The sequence below is a fragment of the Oryctolagus cuniculus genome, chromosome 1 (assembly GCF_051225735.1).
Source record: "Oryctolagus cuniculus isolate XC-2025 breed Fujian yellow rabbit chromosome 1, ASM5122573v1, whole genome shotgun sequence".
NCBI classification, from domain to species: Eukaryota; Metazoa; Chordata; class Mammalia; order Lagomorpha; family Leporidae; genus Oryctolagus; species Oryctolagus cuniculus.
Window position 1 is genome coordinate 75299209 of NC_142867.1, and position 18807 is coordinate 75318015.

Genomic DNA, 18807 nt, shown 5'->3' on the forward strand with positions numbered 1-18807 from the left:
CAAAATTAAAATGTTAGATACCGGAATGCAAAAGTCCTGGATTTCAATACCTTTGAATTGGAATATTAGTAAGTTTTATCATTTACAAGCTGTTAGAATTCCTCTCTGCTGTATATTATACACACTTGTGGAAATGTCAACATTACTCATTTGAACATTTAGAAATAAGCCAATGATTATTACTTTGAGTTTGGTAGATCACCTATTTAATCTGGTATGCATGTAATTATGTTATCAATATTATTAAGTTATAATAAAACTATTAAATATGGAGTATTATAAGAAGCCAATCATAGTTCATATTTCTTACTTTTAGTAAACATGAACTATAAACACAATAATTGACATTCTGAGTTAAGAGTTTAATTTTGGTAAGTGTCTTATTGCTGTAATTTACCTTGATGGGATCTACCAATAAACTGATTTCAAGTAAAAACACCAATTTTAATCAAACAAACTTCTGAACTCAGTGAACTGCTAAATAGGGAAAGTTAATCAGTATTCTATAATCTGTTGCATTCTTGAACAACTTTTCTTTCTTTTTTCATTTTCTCTGCCTTTGTTAGTAAGCCTTTATAACACACAGGGCTTTGGATCTAGAAAAGTGATTATAGACTTAATAATTATTGTGTTTTAAATTTAATTAGAAATTAAATCTTTTAAAATTAGTAGCTTGTTACCTATACAACTGTAATGAAATTTTCTCAGTATTTCTTTCAGGAGAATTTAAAGAAAGTAGCTAGTGTTCTTTCATGTTTCAAAAGGAAGCCATCAGGCAGATATACAGACAGACATAAATTTCTCTTGATTAAAGACTTCTGTAAGGAAAGGAAAATATAGTTATTGCAGAGCTGGATTTCCTCTGATTTGGAAATAGCACATTTCTTCCTAGCTTTGTTCCTGTGCTTTGCACCATGTGTAGGATGGAGGAATAACAAGTGGTTTAAATGCATTCACTTGGCTCCAGATTGATGCAGGCTGTTTTGTTCTTTGGGTTTAAATATTTCATGGGTTTGAACATGGTCTTTGAAAATAATAAAAGCTGCCAAAACAACACTTGCTCAATGGTTGAAAAGACCATGATATGCAGGGTTTTTGTATCATCAAGTCCCTTCCCTCACCTCACTACCCCTCTGGTCAGTTGCATGTAAGTGACCAAAAGGAGTTAAGAGTTCAAGACTATGACAAATAATTTAGGGAAACAAAAACTATATAAGTGATTAACCTTAAGATTAGACCTCACAAATATGATGATGTAAGCACACAGCCATGAGTATTTTTCTTTCTCACTCAGGTACCACATGATTATTGCATAGGCAGACTATCCATGTCCTCCACTTCATGCCAATGATCTCAATTCCCTGCATTCTGGTTTGTATTCCATAGTAATACAAAAGCTGAGCTGGAAAGAATCAACAAAGTTCTTTCCACATTTAAATGTGAAAATCTTTGCATTGTCTTCATCCTCCTTGGTATTCCAACAACATGCGACATCTGGAGTGGGAATCATTTGAAACTTCCCTTTCCCTCTGTCAAATAATCCATCTTCCCTGGTCTTCCTGCTTCTCTGTCCACTGCATTTATAATCATTTATTTTCCTCCTGCCACATATGAGCATGCACCAAGCTCTACCCCTTATTGTTTCACAATCTGTAGCTCAGTTTTCATCTCATTTTTTCTCTGAGCCAATGTTCTAGTATCATCTCAGTCTCAATATACCTGATTATCTTGCCTAATTATAACCATAATTTCCTTCAGTTTAATCTCTGAAAAGGGAATTCTGTGTTTCATATACATCCTTTGCATTTGATACCAATATTCATCATCCTACTTCACATTCAAATTGTCACTTACTAAAGACCATGGATATCATTCTCCCCAAATACTTCTGCCTCTATCTATTCTTCATCTGCTTCAAAGTTTATCTTCTGAAACGCAGTATTCATTAAGTGATTTTGCTTCTTATATAGCTTTAATTTTTTTATCTTAAAGACATTCCAGATCATCTACTGAGTATTCTAACTTATCTTTCTAGCTATGTAGCCTGTTCTTATCTTCAAAATCATATTCTGGCAAATAATAATGTTCAACTTACATAAAACAACTCCTCCCTTTCAGAACTTTACTAACGCCATATACTCTATCCTAAAAGTCTTACTTAAGCTATACTCAGCAGAATTCCAAGTATTCAGAAACATACAGCTAAGTGTTTTTACATTCCCCTCATATTAGATTTGGTCCTCATGATATAGTGGCAAACAAAACAAAGCTGAATTCTATAGGGGGTGAAAATTTGCATTGTTATTAGCAAAAGAATGCTTCTTCCATAAAAGAAAAAAAAAGATTTTTCTTATCAATCCCCTGAAAATCATTACTTTACAATCTTAGGAAACATGCTAATAAAAATAATGATTATTATTACAATTAGATTTCTGTTAATTGTGTACTATATGCCAGGCACTATCTTTAGTTGATCCAATAATTACAATAATCCTGAAAGGTTGGCATTTAATGCTGATTTAACTATTAAGGAAGCCTACTTTCTAAGTTAATTTCTCAGGGCAGACATTTGGCAGTGGTGAAGATATTGGGCTGGGGGGCTGGTGTTGTGAGTTGGCAGGTAAAACTACCACCTGCAATGCTGGCAGCCCACGTGGGTGCCAGTTTAAGTCCCCACTATGCTCCACTACCGGTTCAGCTCCCTGGTATTAGCCTGGAAAAAGCAGCAGAAGATGGCCCAAGTACTTGGGCCCCTGCCACTCACATGGGAAACCTGGATGAAGTTCTTTGTTCCTCACGTTAGCCTGGCCCAGCCCCGACTGTTATGGCCGTTTAGGGAGGGAAACAATGGATGGAAGATCTCTCTCTCTCTCTCTTTGATTCTTCTTCATTTCTCTGTCTCTATCTTTATAACTCTTTCAAATAAATAAATAAATCTTAAAAAAAGAAAGATACCTGGTTGGGATGCCTGTATCCATTATCAGAGAGCCCAAGTTCAAGTCCTGGCCTACTCCCTATTCCAGCTTCTTGCTAATGCACTCCTTGGGAGGCATCAGGTGATGGCTCAAGTGTTTGGGTTCCTTCCACCCACTTGGCAGACCTGGATTGAACTGTTGGTTCCAGTCTTCACCAGGCCCAGTTACTGCAGGCATTTGGGGAATGAACCAGTGAACAGGACTTCTGTCCATCTGTCTGTATCTCTGCATCTCAAATAAATTCGTAAACATTAAAAAATTCTCCTAGTTTCCACAGCAATAAGCAACATGGAAGTAGGAATTTCTTGTTCACTCTTATTTAGTGAGATGTGAAGTATATTCTTAACACAAATTTGTTGAACAAAATAAAAAATGAGGAAGGGAAAAGGAATGGAAATATCTAGTTTTTAAACCTAAAGTCTGAAATTAAAATTTTTAATGTTTCTTTCTGGTCATACATTGTGCAGTGTTTTTTTCTGTATTACTTCTGGTCTGCATGGGCCAGCTTCTTATATTGAGCTTTATGTTCTCTGATATTCAGTCCTTTTACCCAAATGAGGCATTATCTTTTAAAATTTCATTTCTCTGCAGTTCCTATTATAATGATTTGCCCATAGTAGTCACTCTACAAATAGTTATAAAAATAAATCAACTGAACCATATATTGAGGGGTTCTAACTTGCTATAAATCTTGGAAAATCCTTTTGTATCAAAAAGTTCTACATATATGGCCGGCGCCGCGGCTCACTAGGCTAATCCTCCGCCTAGCGGCGCCGGCACACCGGGTTCTAGTCCCGGTCGGGGCGCCGGATTCTGTCCCGGTTGCCCCTCTTCCAGGCCAGCTCTCTGCTGTGGCCAGGGAGTGCAGTGGAGGATGGCCCAGGTGCTTGGGCCCTGCACCCCATGGGAGACCAGGAAAAAGCACCTGGCTCCTGGCTCCTGCCATCGGATCAGTGCGGTGCACCGGCCGCAGCACGCCGGCCGCGGCGGCCATTGGAGAGTGAACCAACGGCAAAAGGAAGACCTTTCTCTCTGTCTCTCCCTCTCACTGTCCACTCTGCCTGTCAAAAAATAAAAAAAAAATAAAATAAAAAAAATAAAATAAATAAAAATAAAAAGTTCTACATATAATATTTAAAAGGAATGAGTCATCTTAATTTTTCCCTAATCATTTTACATCAAATCTTGCTAGCAATAAGCTATTTCCCATATCATCTGAATATAGGTCACCCTTTAAGCAGTTTTCAAGATCAGTCTATTAACCAACAAATATTTATTGAGTACCTACCCTGATCTTCATTGCTAGCTTATACTCGTATAATATCTTTTCATCTCATTTTAAAAGCATATTGCTATCTTTACAACCTTGGGGAAAGCAATATAAAGTCATATCTATGTGCTAATTCATTTGAAGTTCTGTGATTCTGGAAAAATGCTTTGGGCTGACTGTTACAAAAAAGATCAAATTAATATTTCTGGATCAGATACTAGGGAAAGGATTCTGGTATTTTATTTCATCTTTGTCTAAATACCTAAGGACAATGACAGAGACTAATTATCAATAGTATTTCTGTTCCCCAAATCCTTGCCTTGCCCAGTTGATAAAGTATGGAAATTTTAAGGTTCATGTTGTTTTCATGTAACTTTTTAGATGATGCTAACAATAGTATTATTCATTTACATACCACCTTCACATACATTATTGCATTTGATCCTCATAATAATCTTGTATAGTTAGGTGTTACTATTATTTCAATTTTATAGATGAGTGAAGTGAGCAGTTCAGATATGGTAAATGTTTCACTCAAAATTGCTTAGCTAGCAAATGGTGGTGCTTTGATGTGACACTAGATTTTTCTAACTCTGAATATACATTCTTTTTCTAGTACAATATTCTGCACATACACGTTATCTTCTAAATGTGAGATAACCTGTGATTGAACCATAGAAAATTGCTGATGCTTAACTGATTTTTGACTTACAAAAGAGCAATTTCGTATATTTTAACCTCATAGTATAACATAGCACAGCTATATTCTGGAATCTACAGCTGCTGGAGTACACACCTGATTCTCCCATTCCCTACCTGTAGAACTTTGGTGGGTTATTAAACTTTCCTGAGCCTAGGAGATCTAATCTGTAAAGTGGGTAAAAATTATACTTATTTCATTGGGTTATATAAGGATTGGATTATGTAATTTTGTAAAATTCGATGTAAACCACATTAAAAAAACTCTCAAAAATGTTACCTACCATATTTTGAAGGCTTTTCCTATGTCTGCTTTGGACTATTTGCCTTTCTAAAGAGAAAAGCTTTGTGGGCAAGTATGCATCTGGTGAAGGGAGGAGGACATTAGGAAGGGATATTTGTAATTACTGTTTATAGAAAAATTTTTTTAAAAACTTCTCACATATATGTTAGGTCGGGCTTTTATATATGTGTTACCTTGTTCTCCATAGTTAGATTTAATGAACTTAGATCAAATAGAAACCTACAGTGACAAGGTGTATAATACATTTTTTCAATGAAAAATTAATAAGCTCAGGTTTCTATAGCACATCAGTGTTTCTCTGACTGAATCCTAGAGTTTAGAATGCGCTATACATAGTTGTGGCTGTGACAACAGCTAGTCAAAGCAAGGCCCTCTGGACAGAGAACTGGATACATCAAGATTTTCTGTCTCTTAATTCTTCTTTGCCCCACCCTCATTGTTGACTTTTAAGTATCCTGTCACAAGGCCAACTGGGAAGCTGATGGTATAAGTTCCAAATAGTTCATGAAGCTATTTATTTACTTATCAAAAAAAAAAAAAAAAAAAAAGCAACTGAGAGAAAGGGAGAGGCAGAAAAAGAGATACAGACAGATCTTCTATCCACTGATTTAATCCCCAAATGGCCACAAAAGTCAGATTTGGGTCAGGCAAAAGCCAGAAGCCAATAATTCCATCCTTGTCCTCCAAATGGATGGCAGGCTTCTAGTACTCTGGCCATCTCCTGCTGCTTTCCCAAGTGCATTAATACAGTGCTTGCTAAGAAGCTGAGCATCATAGGCTCCAGCTGGCACTCCAATATAGAACCCTAGCATCCCAAGTGGCAGCTTAACCTGCTGCATCACAACACTGACCCCGAAAGAGTGCAAGCTTAGGCCGGTGCCGCGGCTCACTAGGCTAATCCTCTGCCTGCAGCGCGGGCACACCGGGTTTTAGTCCCAGTCGGGGTGCTGGATTCTGTCCCAGTTGCTCCTCTTCCAGTCCAGCTCTCTGTTGTGGCCTGGGAAGTGCAGTGGAGGATGGCCCAAGTCCTTGGGCTCTGCACCCACATAGGAGACCAGGAGGAAGCACCTGGCTCCTGGCTTTGGATCGGCACAGCATGCTGGTCATGGCGGCCATTGGGAGGTGAACCAGTGGAAGGAAGACCTTTCTCTCTCTCTCTCTCACTGTCTAACTCTGCCTGTCCAAAAAAAAAAAAAAAAAGAGTGCAAGCTTAACAATAAATGGCTCTATAAAACTGACTTTCTAAATAAATAAATAAATCTTTAAACATTTTTAAAAAGAGAGAAATGGATGTAGCCCGAGGTTGTAAAAACTGATTGGCGCAAACAGCAGACTGATGAAACTAGTTAGAAATTTATCAGGGAAATTGAGAATTAAACAGTAATGGCAGGTCTTGAGAGTTTTTATATATCTCTGGTAGACTGGAAGATGAGTTCATGTGTAAAGCCATGCATATACTCAGGAGACTGGAGCAGATTCTAGCCATTGACTGGCTAAATTTGAGGCCTTGCCTCTTTGTAGAGGAGACATGAAAACACCTATTGGAAAATGCAGTCTCAGGCAGAGTTGTAAGCTCTTTGAATTTGAGCACATTCTCCAATCCACCCACAAATCCACTGGCAAAGAATGAAAGTCTTATGGGCCAAAGGTGTTTAAGAGACCAATAATTGGGTCACCACTAAGTTATGCTGATCTGACAACTATATAAAGCCAGGATTCAAAGAAACAAACAAAATGGGGCTCAGCACAGTAGCTATCACTTGGACACCCACATCCCATACTGGAAAGCCTGGTTTTAGTACTGACTCCTAATTTCAGCTTTCTGGTTATGAGCATCCTGGAAAGGAGAAGATGATGGCTCAAGTAACTGGGTCACTGCCACTCACGTGGGAGGTCTAGACTGAGTTCCTGCTGGCTTTGGCCTGGCCCAGCCCTGGCCATTATAGGCATTTGGGAGTGAACTAGTGGATGAGGCCTTTGGATCTCTCTCTCTCTCTCTCTCTTTCTCCCTACCTCTGTCTTTTCAATAATAAAAGAAAATTAGGCTATTTTCTTTCAGCATGAGGAATACATTATTCCTATTGCCTGTGACCACCACTGTTTCTGATGTCAGATGTTAATCTTATGTAGTTTGCTTCTGTCATGAGTTGTGTGCTTTTTTGTTTTTTGGGTTTTTTGGGGGGTTATTTTTTTGTTGTCCCCAAGACTTTCTCTTTGCCTTTGGCTTTTAAACATTTGAACACTGTGTGTGCAGGTATGGACCACTTTGTATTTGTTCTTCTTGGAAGTTTTTGAGCTTCTTGGATATATAATTGAACATATTTAATTAATTTTTGGAAGTTTTGAGCCATAAACTTTTAAAATATTTTTTCTACTGTATTCTCTTATTTTTCTGTACTTCCACTATGCATTTTAGTATGCTTGAGCTCAACTGACAGATTTATAAAGATCTATTAATTTTTCATTAAAAAATGAATGCAAATAGGTAGCAGGTAAAGAAAGCCACTGCCTACCATACCAGCATCCCATATGGGTGCCAGTTTGAGACCCAGCTGCTCCACTTCTGACCCAGCTCCCTGCTAATGTGCCTGGGAAAGCAACAGAAAACCTAAGTGCTTGGGCCCCTTCACCCAGGTGGGAGACCTGGAGGAAGCTCTTGGCTCCTGCCTTTGGCTTGGCCCAGCCCTGGCTTTTGCAGCTGTTTGGGGAGTGAACCAGTGGATGGAAGATCTCCTTGTCTCTCTGTCTCTGTCTCTGTCTCTCTCTCTTTCTCTCTCTGGAACTCTGCCTTTCAAAAAATAAAACCAAAAGTATATATTAAAAAGAAAAAATTAAAAAAAATGAAAGGAGATAGTAAACCCAAGAAAACTGAAGTAGTTATACTGATATAGGAAAAGGTAGAATTTAAGACCTAAAATGTTAGTACAGGCAAAAAGGAATATAAACACTATGAGGGCCAATTAATCAAAAGATAGAATAATTATAATTAATGATAATAATATATAACAAGTCTTCCATAACATTTCTGAAAATTTTGTCAGACAAAAATTTTCAGGTTTGGAGAAAACCTAACGGTCTTTAGAATCAGCTGTAGGACCTCTATTAGATAAATAGGTATATGAGTATCCATGGATACTGTTCCTCTTTAGATTGCCAGTTGGAGTTATAGGCTCTAAATATAATCAACAAGATAGAGAATGGGTTTTTAACGAGTATGCTTAGTTATATAATCAGTTTTCCAACATCCTCACCTTCATTAAAGTAGTAGTAGTAGTATACTAAACATTGTATTAACATTCGAAGATTATTTCTGAAGCAAAAATAAATATGTTTAAGAAAGTGAAAGGTAGCTCAACAATATCTGTTAGTAGTAAAGCTGAAAGTATTAATAGTTACTATTGAGAAATATATATATATATATATTTTATTTTTGACAGGCAGAGTGGACAGTGAGAGAGAGAGACAGAGAGAAAGGTCTTCCTTTGCCATTGGTTCACCCTCCAATGGCCGCCGCTGCAGCCGGCGCACCGTGCTGATCCGATGGCAGGAGCCAGGATCCAAGTGCTTTTCCTGGTCTCCCATGGGGTGCAGGGCCCAAGCACTTGGGCCATCCTCCACTGCACTCCCTGGCCATAGCAGAGAGCTGGCCTGGAAGAGGGGCAACCGGGACAGAATCCGGCGCCCCGACCAGGACTAGAACCCGGTGTGCCGGCGCCGCAAGGTGGAGGATTAGCCTATTGAGCCACGGCGCCGGCGAGAAATATATTTCTAAAGTGATTTAATTACTATGAAGCCATCCTTTTTTATTTTATCCTTATAACAAGCAGAAGTATGATAAGTGCTCAAGTAATTGATTAAGTTCACTTGACACTCATATTTAAAATATTCTACAAAATCACTCATCACTCCTTAAGGATATAAAAAGGGTCTTCAAAAAGCTAATGTAAAGTATGTATTAGGAAAAAAAAACTATGCGTGTGTTTCAAAATTTCTGTGCTAAAATAAACCTATTTTTAATTATATTTCTACTACAAACTTGACAAAGTTTTAGATATAAACTAAGTCATATTTGCATGAATATAAATTTATTTAATATAAATTAAACTTAAAATATAAATGTTTTCACCTGAAATAAAGTGGCAAAATTATAATCTTCCCACTTTAAAAAACAGTTATGAGGAAAGACCTGAAATATATATTCATTATTATCACAATACTTTTCCAGATAAATAGGCTTATAAAAGAGGACAGAGAAATGTGATTCTTCTTTTCAAAGCATGCACTTAGTTTTAAAGGGCTCTAGAGGATAGTTTGTCAATTTCTTGTGAAATCAAGGGGCTTATAGAGATTCAGAGGCAATGTACTTGTGTGGATTTTCTCCCTTGTCATCACAAGGAATGAAGGAAGCATCCTTTTGATTTGAACTATGAATTAAACCTTACCAATGACTTTTTCACTCAACTGCTATTTTGGAATTTGAATATCTTAAAACCAAAAGAGAAAATAAATTTAAAGCCCACAAGAATCCATTTTTCCTTTGTCTAGCCTTAAGAGAATTCTCTCTATAGTGCTGCTAAGTATTCCTGACATTGTCATCAGCAAAATCTGTTCCTATAAGCATTATTCCAGGTAATAAGAACAGTCACTGCTTTATACCTCTTGTCTGTTAGCGTTCATGAAGGCATCTGGATAAAGCAGTCATGGTAAAGGCCTCTGACTACTTAAAACTATTAATCAATAGAACAGGACTATTCCCTATGTAATCTATCTGGTCGCTTTAAACTAAAAAGACAGAAAGTACTTCACATAAGAGAAATTGCCTTGGCAACATGGCATGAATTCTTCAGAAGAATTCTTTAGAAAAACTTTAAAATATAACCACTCCTGCCTAAAATGTCTGCAGAATGCCCACAGCTTTCAGCTTTTCCCAATATCAAATAGGATGTAATTACTGCTGCTGGTTTCCAGTCAACATTCAAATCCATTCTAAATGCAGATTTCTGTAAACTTGCCAGTATCCAACTATGCAAAGTGCTCTTATGAGAACAACCTTTTTGACCAAAGACCCAGTTACCAGAGCAAGAAGAGCTTTAGCAACACTGAAGGAACCTCTTATACTAAAAAATATAGTACAATTATATGCTTTACATGGATATATTTATTTGTGGGTATAGATAGGGAAAAGCATTCAAATAATGTTTGTCCTCTAAAATCTGAATTTTAGAAAGCTAACAATTTAGAATATATTTTCAAATTCTCAACTAAAAATACATTTTAAAAATACCTTCAAATCATTACAAAAACTTTTGTGAATATTCTGTGAATATTCTTAACTTTTTTTTAAAGATTTATTTTATTTATTCGAATGACCAAGTTACAAAGAGAGGTACAGACAGAGAGTAAGAGGTCTTCCATCTGCTGGTTCACTCTTCAAATGGCTGCAACAGCCAGAGCTAAGCCGATTCAAAGCCAGGAGTCAGGAGCTCATTCCAGGACTTCCAAGTGGGTGAAGGGGCCCATCCTCTGTTGCTTTCCCAGTTGCATTAGCAGGGAGCTGGATTAGAAGTGGAGCAGCCAGGAATCAAGCCAGTTCCCATAGGGGATGTCTGCAATGCAGGCCTGGGCTTTAACGCATTGCACCACAATGCCGGCTCCAATATTTTGATTTATGTGTAACAGTTGTACATTTTTATGGAATACTGCGCAATATTTAAATATACAGTATAAATTGATCAGCTCAGGCAATTAGCACTTCTTTTTTTTGTCTTTTTTAAAGATTTATATTTATTTGAAAGACAAAGTTACAGAGAGGCAGAGGCAGAGAGAAAGAGAGAGAGAGAGATCTTTTATCTGCTGGTTTACTCTCCAAATGTCCACAATGGCTGGAGCTGAACCAAAACTGAAGCCAGGAGCCAGGAGCTTCTTCTGAGTCTCCCACATGGGTGCAGAAGTCCAATTACTTGGGACATCTTCTACTGCTTTCCCAGGCCATAGAAGAGACTGAAGCAGAAGTGGAGCAGCCAAGACTCGAACCAGCACCCATATGGGATGCTGGTATTGCAGGCAGTGACTTTATCCGCTATGCCTCAGTGCTGGCCTATTTTTTTTTTTTTTTTGTCTTTTTACTTTTTACTTTTTTTTTTTTTTTTTTTGACAGGCAGAGTGGACTTTGAGAGAGAGAGAGACAGAGAGAAAGGTCTTCCTTCTTCCGTTGGCTCACCCCACAATGGCCGCTGCGGCCAGTGCGCTGGGGCCAGCACACCCGTGCTGATCCGAAGGCAGGAGCCAGGTGCCTCTCCTGGTCTCCCTTGCGGGTGCAGGGTCCAAACACTTGGGCCATCCTCCACTGCACTCCCAGGCCACAGCAGAGAGCTGGACTGGAAAAGGAGCAACCGGGACAGAATCCGGCACCCCAACCAGGGCTAGAACCTGGTGTGTCAGTGCCACAGATGGAGGATTAGCCTATTGAGCCGCAGAGCCGGCCCTTTTTTATCTTTTTATATTAGGAGCCTATGAGCTTTTCTCTTCTAGTTCTTCATCGAGTATATAACACATTGTTGTGAACCATTGTCACCTCATTATGCTGAGAAACACCAGAACCTATTATATTTATCTGTGTTTTGGTATCCCTTATCCAAATGCAAATACACTTTAAAAGTAATATTTAAGTAATCATTAATTTTCATAGTAGCATCTGAAAGTATGCTCACATATATTATCCTACCCTGAGGTAAGAATGGGTGTACTTTCATTTTACATATGCGGAAACTGATGCTTACCGATGACCAAGTTCAGCTGATAGATTTCTGGAGTTGAGGAGGATTGATGCTTTTTGACTCCTGGTTCCAGACTCTTTTTGAAAACGTGGGAACTTTAATGAAGTTTCAGAAGGTTTGAAAGAAAATGTTTTCCCACTGAGCTAATATTAGAGCAAAAACTTGAGGCTCATTCTTTATAAAAACTGACTTCAAAATTGCAACCTCAAAGCCACAGCTCTCCCTAAATACTCTCTTTTGCTCCTCTCCCCTCTCCAGCAGGAAAGTTTTGGCAAGCACTTGTTTATTCTTTTACCAAAGAATATTCTTAAAGGCGTATCTCGCTGAATCAAAAAATCTGGATTCAGTGTTTATATGATAAAAAGGAGCAGTCGGCTACAAGGCCTGATCCTGCCATAGTCATCCCGAGCACTCTTGAACTACTTTTGAAGTGCTACTTTGTTATCTGTTTCACTAGCTTCCAAGTTGAACCAAGGAGCAGTAGGCTGTGAAATGAAGCTCACTGAATGAAAAGACTTTCTCATTCATGCTTTCATTCATTCAAACCTGCCTGGGGTGTTTACCAGGCTCAGAAGAGGTGAACACTGCAGGCTCCAAGAGGGTCAGTGCTAACGACAGGATCAAGGAAAAGTCAAAGCTAATGTTTTACTTCATCAGCTCTCAAGAAGCTTGGAAACTACTGTTAAAGAAGTACAGTAAGGTAAATGTCATGATTAAGATAGGAAGATGGTAGAATGGGAATCCATAGAAGAACCACACAGCCAAGTTGGAACAAAGGAGATATTCAAGAAAAGGTCTTGCACAGATTGTAATGCTTAGTCTTGAAGAATGAATAAGTAACAAAACAGTGAACCAAAGAGAAGGAAATTATACTTTAAAAGTCTAGGAAAAGGACTCAACAAATCTAAACGCACAGAGAAAACAACATACCAGTAAGCATCTGATGTACTCCCTGGATGGAATACAAGAAGTTTTACCATGACCAGAAAGTGTTGCAAAGTTTAGATTTTGTAGTTTCACTTTGCATCTGATTTAACATACCTTATGGTTACACAGTTAGATCTGGAATCAGAAACCAACTCAAACCATGCATTACTGAGTCTTTCTTTCCCAAAGAATTGTTAGTGATGATGCAATGTGTTGAAAAGGCAAACCAAAGAAACAGAACTCTTGGAACTTCTTATTATGTAAATCATGTAAGGAACATAATTGTGCTTAAGTAATTCAGGGTTATACAATTTTCAGACACTATAGTGATTTTAGAACATGAAAGTCCCCCCCCCCTTTTTTTTTCAGAAAAGAAAACTGTCTGACACACACATTCCATACATTCAACACAAGCAGCTTCTTTCAGAAGCCCACAGGGATTTCCTGCTGGGAGATGCAGGCTGAATTGCAACACTTCAGAGATAAAAGGAAAGGATTCTGAGGTAGTCTTCAGACCATTATGTCTTCCCACTCAAAACTAATTCCTTTCTATTCTTTTAGTACTTTGTCAATTCCTAAATTCTCTTAGTATTTCAGACAATCTAGAGCTAACCATTGTACATAAAATAATTGGACATATCAATTTATTGATAGAGCAATAAAAAATAAAGATTGGTCAACTAGTATCTCATATATTAAAATATGAAATTTTCATTAAATATAAGCAATCTTGGTTAAAATTTTAAGAGAAGGTCAAATAGCATCAGATCAAAGGAAAGGGGAGGAGGGTAAACATTTAGTTAATTTATTTAAATTATACTGTGATCTGTGATCTAGGAATGAGAGGACCTGGATCATCTTCCTGATTCTATTGTCAACCATATTGGCAATGTGGAGAAAATCATGTTTTCTATTTGGATCTCAGTTTCCAAATCTATAATATCAGGTACATGGTTTATGAGCTCTACACTATTTATTTAGCTACAAAAATTCATGAATATCAAGAACCTTTATTTTAAAACTAAAGAAAAAATTTTGTTCATGTGATTCTTCCAAGATAGGACCCTACACAAAATTATTCAAATGGTTCTTCTATATCTAATTTTAGCTGGCAAACAAGAGAGAAAACTAATCTATATGTAGTTGCCTCATAAAAGGAAAGACTACCAGACTTTTGGACAGGACGAGTTATTTGTATTATTTCAAAAATTAGACTAGAAGCTGAAGCATAACTTATACCCCATTCCTTTAGCAAACTCTATCTAAATTTACTCAAATTTAAAGGGACATGTAAATGGGAACTATAAAAGCCTAAAACTATAAAAAAATTTTTTTCATTTTAGGGCTAAATTTTAATAGAAGGTGAGTCTGAACTCTTAACATTTAAAACAAAGACCTTAAAATTACTGATTGGTTCAAAACGGTTTTATGGAAAAATTAATCTGTAACAAAAACTTGGCATTGAGCGCAAAGGCTCCACCGTTTCTGAGCAAAGCATACAAAGGTTCCAAGGGCCAGGGCCGGGAGGGGCACTGCGTTCACAGCAGCAGGCGGGCAGAGGACCGCTCCGATCATCGCTTTGTCCAACACTGTCTTGAGGCCTTGCTGCGTGAGGGCCGAGCACTCCAGGTATTTCACAGCACTGATCTCCTTGGCCATGGCTAAGCCCTGGCCACCTGACACCTGGTGATGGGTGTCAGATTCTGCTCCTTCAGTTTCGTTCCCACGAGGATGATGGGTGTGTTGGGGCAATGGTGTCGCACTTCAGGGTACCACTTTGCACGGACACTTTCAAACGATGCAGGACTCACAAGGGAAAAGCGAATTAAGAAGACGTCTGTCTGTGGGTAGGACAGGGGCCATAACCTGTCATCATCTTCTTGTCCGGCTGTATCCCATAAGCCCAGATTCACTGGTTTTCCATCTACCATAACATTGGCAGAATAGTTGTCAAAGACAGTGGGGATGTACTCTCCAGGGAACGCATTGGTGGTGTAGCTGATCAGCAGGCAAGTCTTACCCACAGCTCCGTCTCCCACCACCACACACTTGGTAGCCTGCATCTGGGCCGCTCACTGGGCCCACGATGAGGTGAGAAGCGGCGGGCTCGGCTCGGGGCGCAGCGGGCGGAGGAGCACGTGGCAACAGGGCCGGAGCCACTGTCCACGCTGCCTCACCCTCCGTGGACTGTTGGGGAGTGAACCAACAGATGGAAGATCTCTCTCTCCCCCTCTCCCCCTCTCCCCCTTCCTCTCCCCTCTCCCTCTCTCTCTCTGCCTCTCCTTCTCTATGTAACTCTTTGAAGTAAATAAAATAAATCTTTAAAAATAATAATATGCAAAGTTAGAACTATCTGAAAAACTTTGCATCATTCATAGAACTTTCTTTGAGAAGAATCATTAGATGGAAGAAACAGCTTACACTAAATTGTTTCTAGGATCCTGGAACACATGGCTATGAGCAGTTAATAATCAATCACTGATGACAACGGAATACAGTCTATTACTTAAATCTACAAAGTGGAGGGATGGAGGGAGGCAAGGGTGGGGGAGGAGAACTGTGTACATTAATTGAGCTTAATATTTTGGCAGCCAACTCAAGAGCAAACTACAATGTGTGCCTAAAAACTGTAAAGTCTGCCAGTGAATGTTTAGCATAAAAATTGGGTACTGAGGGGCACCTTGCACTTTCATCTCTCTGTGTAACTCTGAATTTCAAACAAATAAATAAATCCTAAAAAAAAAAAACCTATTTGGAGCAGATATTTTACCTATCAATCAATCACTTCCCATATCATGTCAGAGTACTTGGGTTCAATTCCTGGCTCTGGCTCTGGCTCTTGACTCCAGCTTCCTGCTAATGTACACGGTGAGAAGTAGTGGTGATGGCTCAAGTGATTGGGTTCCTGCCTCTCATGTTGGAGTCCTACATTATATTCCTGGCTCCTGGCTTTGATTTGGCCCAGCTGTGGCCCCACTATGGCAATTGTAGGCCTTTGTGGACCGGACCAGGTGATGGGAGTTCTTTATCTCTGTCTCCTTCTCTGTGTGTGTGTCTCTCCCTTTTCACCAAATCAGTTTAAAAAATGATTTAAAGATACTACTGCCACACATGAGACAAGCAGAGAAACCAATATGATTGAGAGGATAGGGAAGAAGGGCATGTATTTCCTACACTTATCGTGTAAAAGGGAGGTATACTATAAGGAGGAAATATTTTAAGTTAGCAAGAGTGTTTATTATAAATATGACATTGTAATTTCAGGTAATTTTTGAAATCTGGCCTCTACATAATGTTAAGATAGTTTAGACGCATGCTGAGCAATAGCAACATCTAAAAGACTTTCTGATAAAGTTAACAACACATAATACCTATCCCTTTAGAAAAGAACACATAAAGAACACGTGGACCTTCTCAATAAAGAGATTCTCTTCTGATCAGAAGAAACTGGAAATGAAAGATAATTTTAACCAAATTTCTTTGTGAATGAAGCTATATTGACTTTAGGCTAGAGGCCTAAAGTACAAATGCTTTTTAAAAAGATTTATTTATTAATCTGAAAGAGAGAGGGGGGGAGAGACAGACAGAGAGAGAGAGAGAAAGAGAGAGAGAGTGAAATCCTCCATCTTCTGGTTCACTCCCCAGATGGTTGCAACAACTGTGGCTGGGCCAGGCCAAAACCAGGAGCCAGGAGCTTCATCTAAGTCTCCCATGTGGGTCCAGGACCCCAAGCACTTGGGTCATCTACTGCTGCTTTCCCAAGCAACATCAGCAGGGAGCTGGATCAGAAGTGAAGCAGCCAGAACTCGAACTGGCACCCATATGAGATTGGGATGTCAGTGTTGCAGGCAGCTTAACTCACTATGCCACAACGCTGGCCCCGTAAACACTCTTAATCATGATAAATCCAAAATATATTGCTATTCAGGTCCTGTCTACACTTCAGAATACGATTAGAGAAAGAAGTAAACATCCCCATATTAAATTAGAACTGAGTGTGTGCTACAAATTACTTCACTGAAGTATTTGCTTTAAATTTTTTTTAAAAAGCAGTGAAATTGTAGTTCGCTGAAGAGCAACCTTCATATCTGCTTCTGTTAGTTAACTGGTTAGTTAATTAATAAGAATTTATTAAACACCTAAAGTGTGGGACAACAGTAGTGGGATAGTGATATGACACGATAGTTAATGGAATCCTAGACAAACAGTCATCTGTGGAGAATAATAATTACAACATTATATCTGGCCCCAAACTTTTGCAAGAGCTTATGAAGGGGAGCACTCACTGTCATCAGGAATCTACATATTTAGAGAAACCAATTTAGGAGGAAAAATCTCAGTTCTGTCATCTGGCATTAGATTGGAGCTGAGGTTCAAGGACATTAAACTAACATGTGATGGGGCAGGTGCTTCGGCGTAGCGAGTGGGGCCGTGGCCTGCAATGCTGGCATCCCATATGGCCACCAATTCAAGTCCCGGCTGCTCCACTTCCAATCCAGCTCTCTGCTATGGCCTGGGAAAGCAGTAGAAGATGGTCCAAGTCCTTGGGCCCCTGCACCCACATGGGAGACCCAGAAGAAGTTCCTGGCTCCTGGCTTTGGATCGGCATAGCTCTGGCCATTGTGGCCAACTGGGGAGTGAGCCAGTGCATGGAAGACCTCTCTCTCTCCCTCTCCTCTCTCTCTCCCTCTTCTCTGTCTTCTCTCTCTCTCTCTCTTCTCTCTCTCTCTCTCTTCTCTCTCTCTCTCTCTTCTCTCTCTCTCTCTTCTCTCTCTCTCCCTCTTCTCTCTCTTCTCTCTCTTTTACTCTCTTTCTCTCTCTTACTCCTACTCTCTCTCTCTCTGTCTGCCTCTCCTTCTCTCTGTGTGTAACTCAAACTTTTAAATCAATCAATCAATCAATCTTTTAAGAAAAAACCTAACATGAGCAGCAGCCCAGAGAGAAGATGCTGGGTAGAATGCTTATGGTGCTGATTAAAATAGGGACTTTGAAATAAGACAGTGAAGGTAAAATGAGTCAGTATGTGAAAACAGAGCTTAGATGCATGGCTGGGATATAGTAAATTACAAATAAATGTTCATTAATATTATATATTGAACTATTTGCCTTTAGAGCTAAAAAAAACAGCAAAAAATGATCCTCTATATAATATTTTGCAACTTTCCCTTTTTGGATTAAACTCACATTTTTTTTTGCTATATTTTACCAGGGGGGTAAAATAAGTTTGTTGCAGATCTCACACTCTGCAAGGAATTGCCAATAGTCCTCCATGGGTCAAAGTAAGCCATTCTGCCCAATTTAGTTGAAATTATGGTCAGAATAACATAATGTAGACATTTAATAAGAAACATTATCCTTTGTCCCACTGTGCCCTCACTGGGTCCTGTACAACTTTTCCCTTTTCTATGATAGCCCTGACACAATTACTAAACCTCTGGGAAGGTGGTGTCATTTGTCAACCTCTTCAAGTTAAGAATCTTACCTTATTCATAATACAGCAACACACAAAGGAGTACTGCTACACAGAACATGCTCAGTAAATATTTGTTGAATGGTTTAATGGCCAAAGAACTACAGACTCAGAGTCAGAAGAATGAGAGGGAATACATAATTCTGCACCCTACAGCACATGCAATGAAATAAATAGCTTACATAAGGTTGAGTCTGACTTAATCAGGATTAGGGAATCAACCTTTTGATGCTCAAAATTAGAATAATACTTCCTTCCTCCTACAATCTACTCGTTCTTTTTCCTTTACTCCCCTCCCCCCCCTTTTTAAGATTTATTTGTTTGGAAGTCAGAATTACAAAGATAGAAGGAGAGACAGTGAAAGAGAGAGAGAGGTGCCTTCCATC

At 38.9% G+C, this 18807-nt stretch overlaps 1 protein-coding gene and 1 pseudogene across 22 annotated transcripts in view; both read right to left on the reverse strand.

Moving 5' to 3' along the window:
* The window catches only part of DLG2 (discs large MAGUK scaffold protein 2), a 2253656-nt gene that overhangs the window by 781051 nt on the left and 1453798 nt on the right, over positions 1 to 18807 (reverse strand). The window lies entirely within an intron of this gene.
* Positions 14280 to 15027, reverse strand: LOC100346252 (ras-related C3 botulinum toxin substrate 1 pseudogene; annotated as a pseudogene).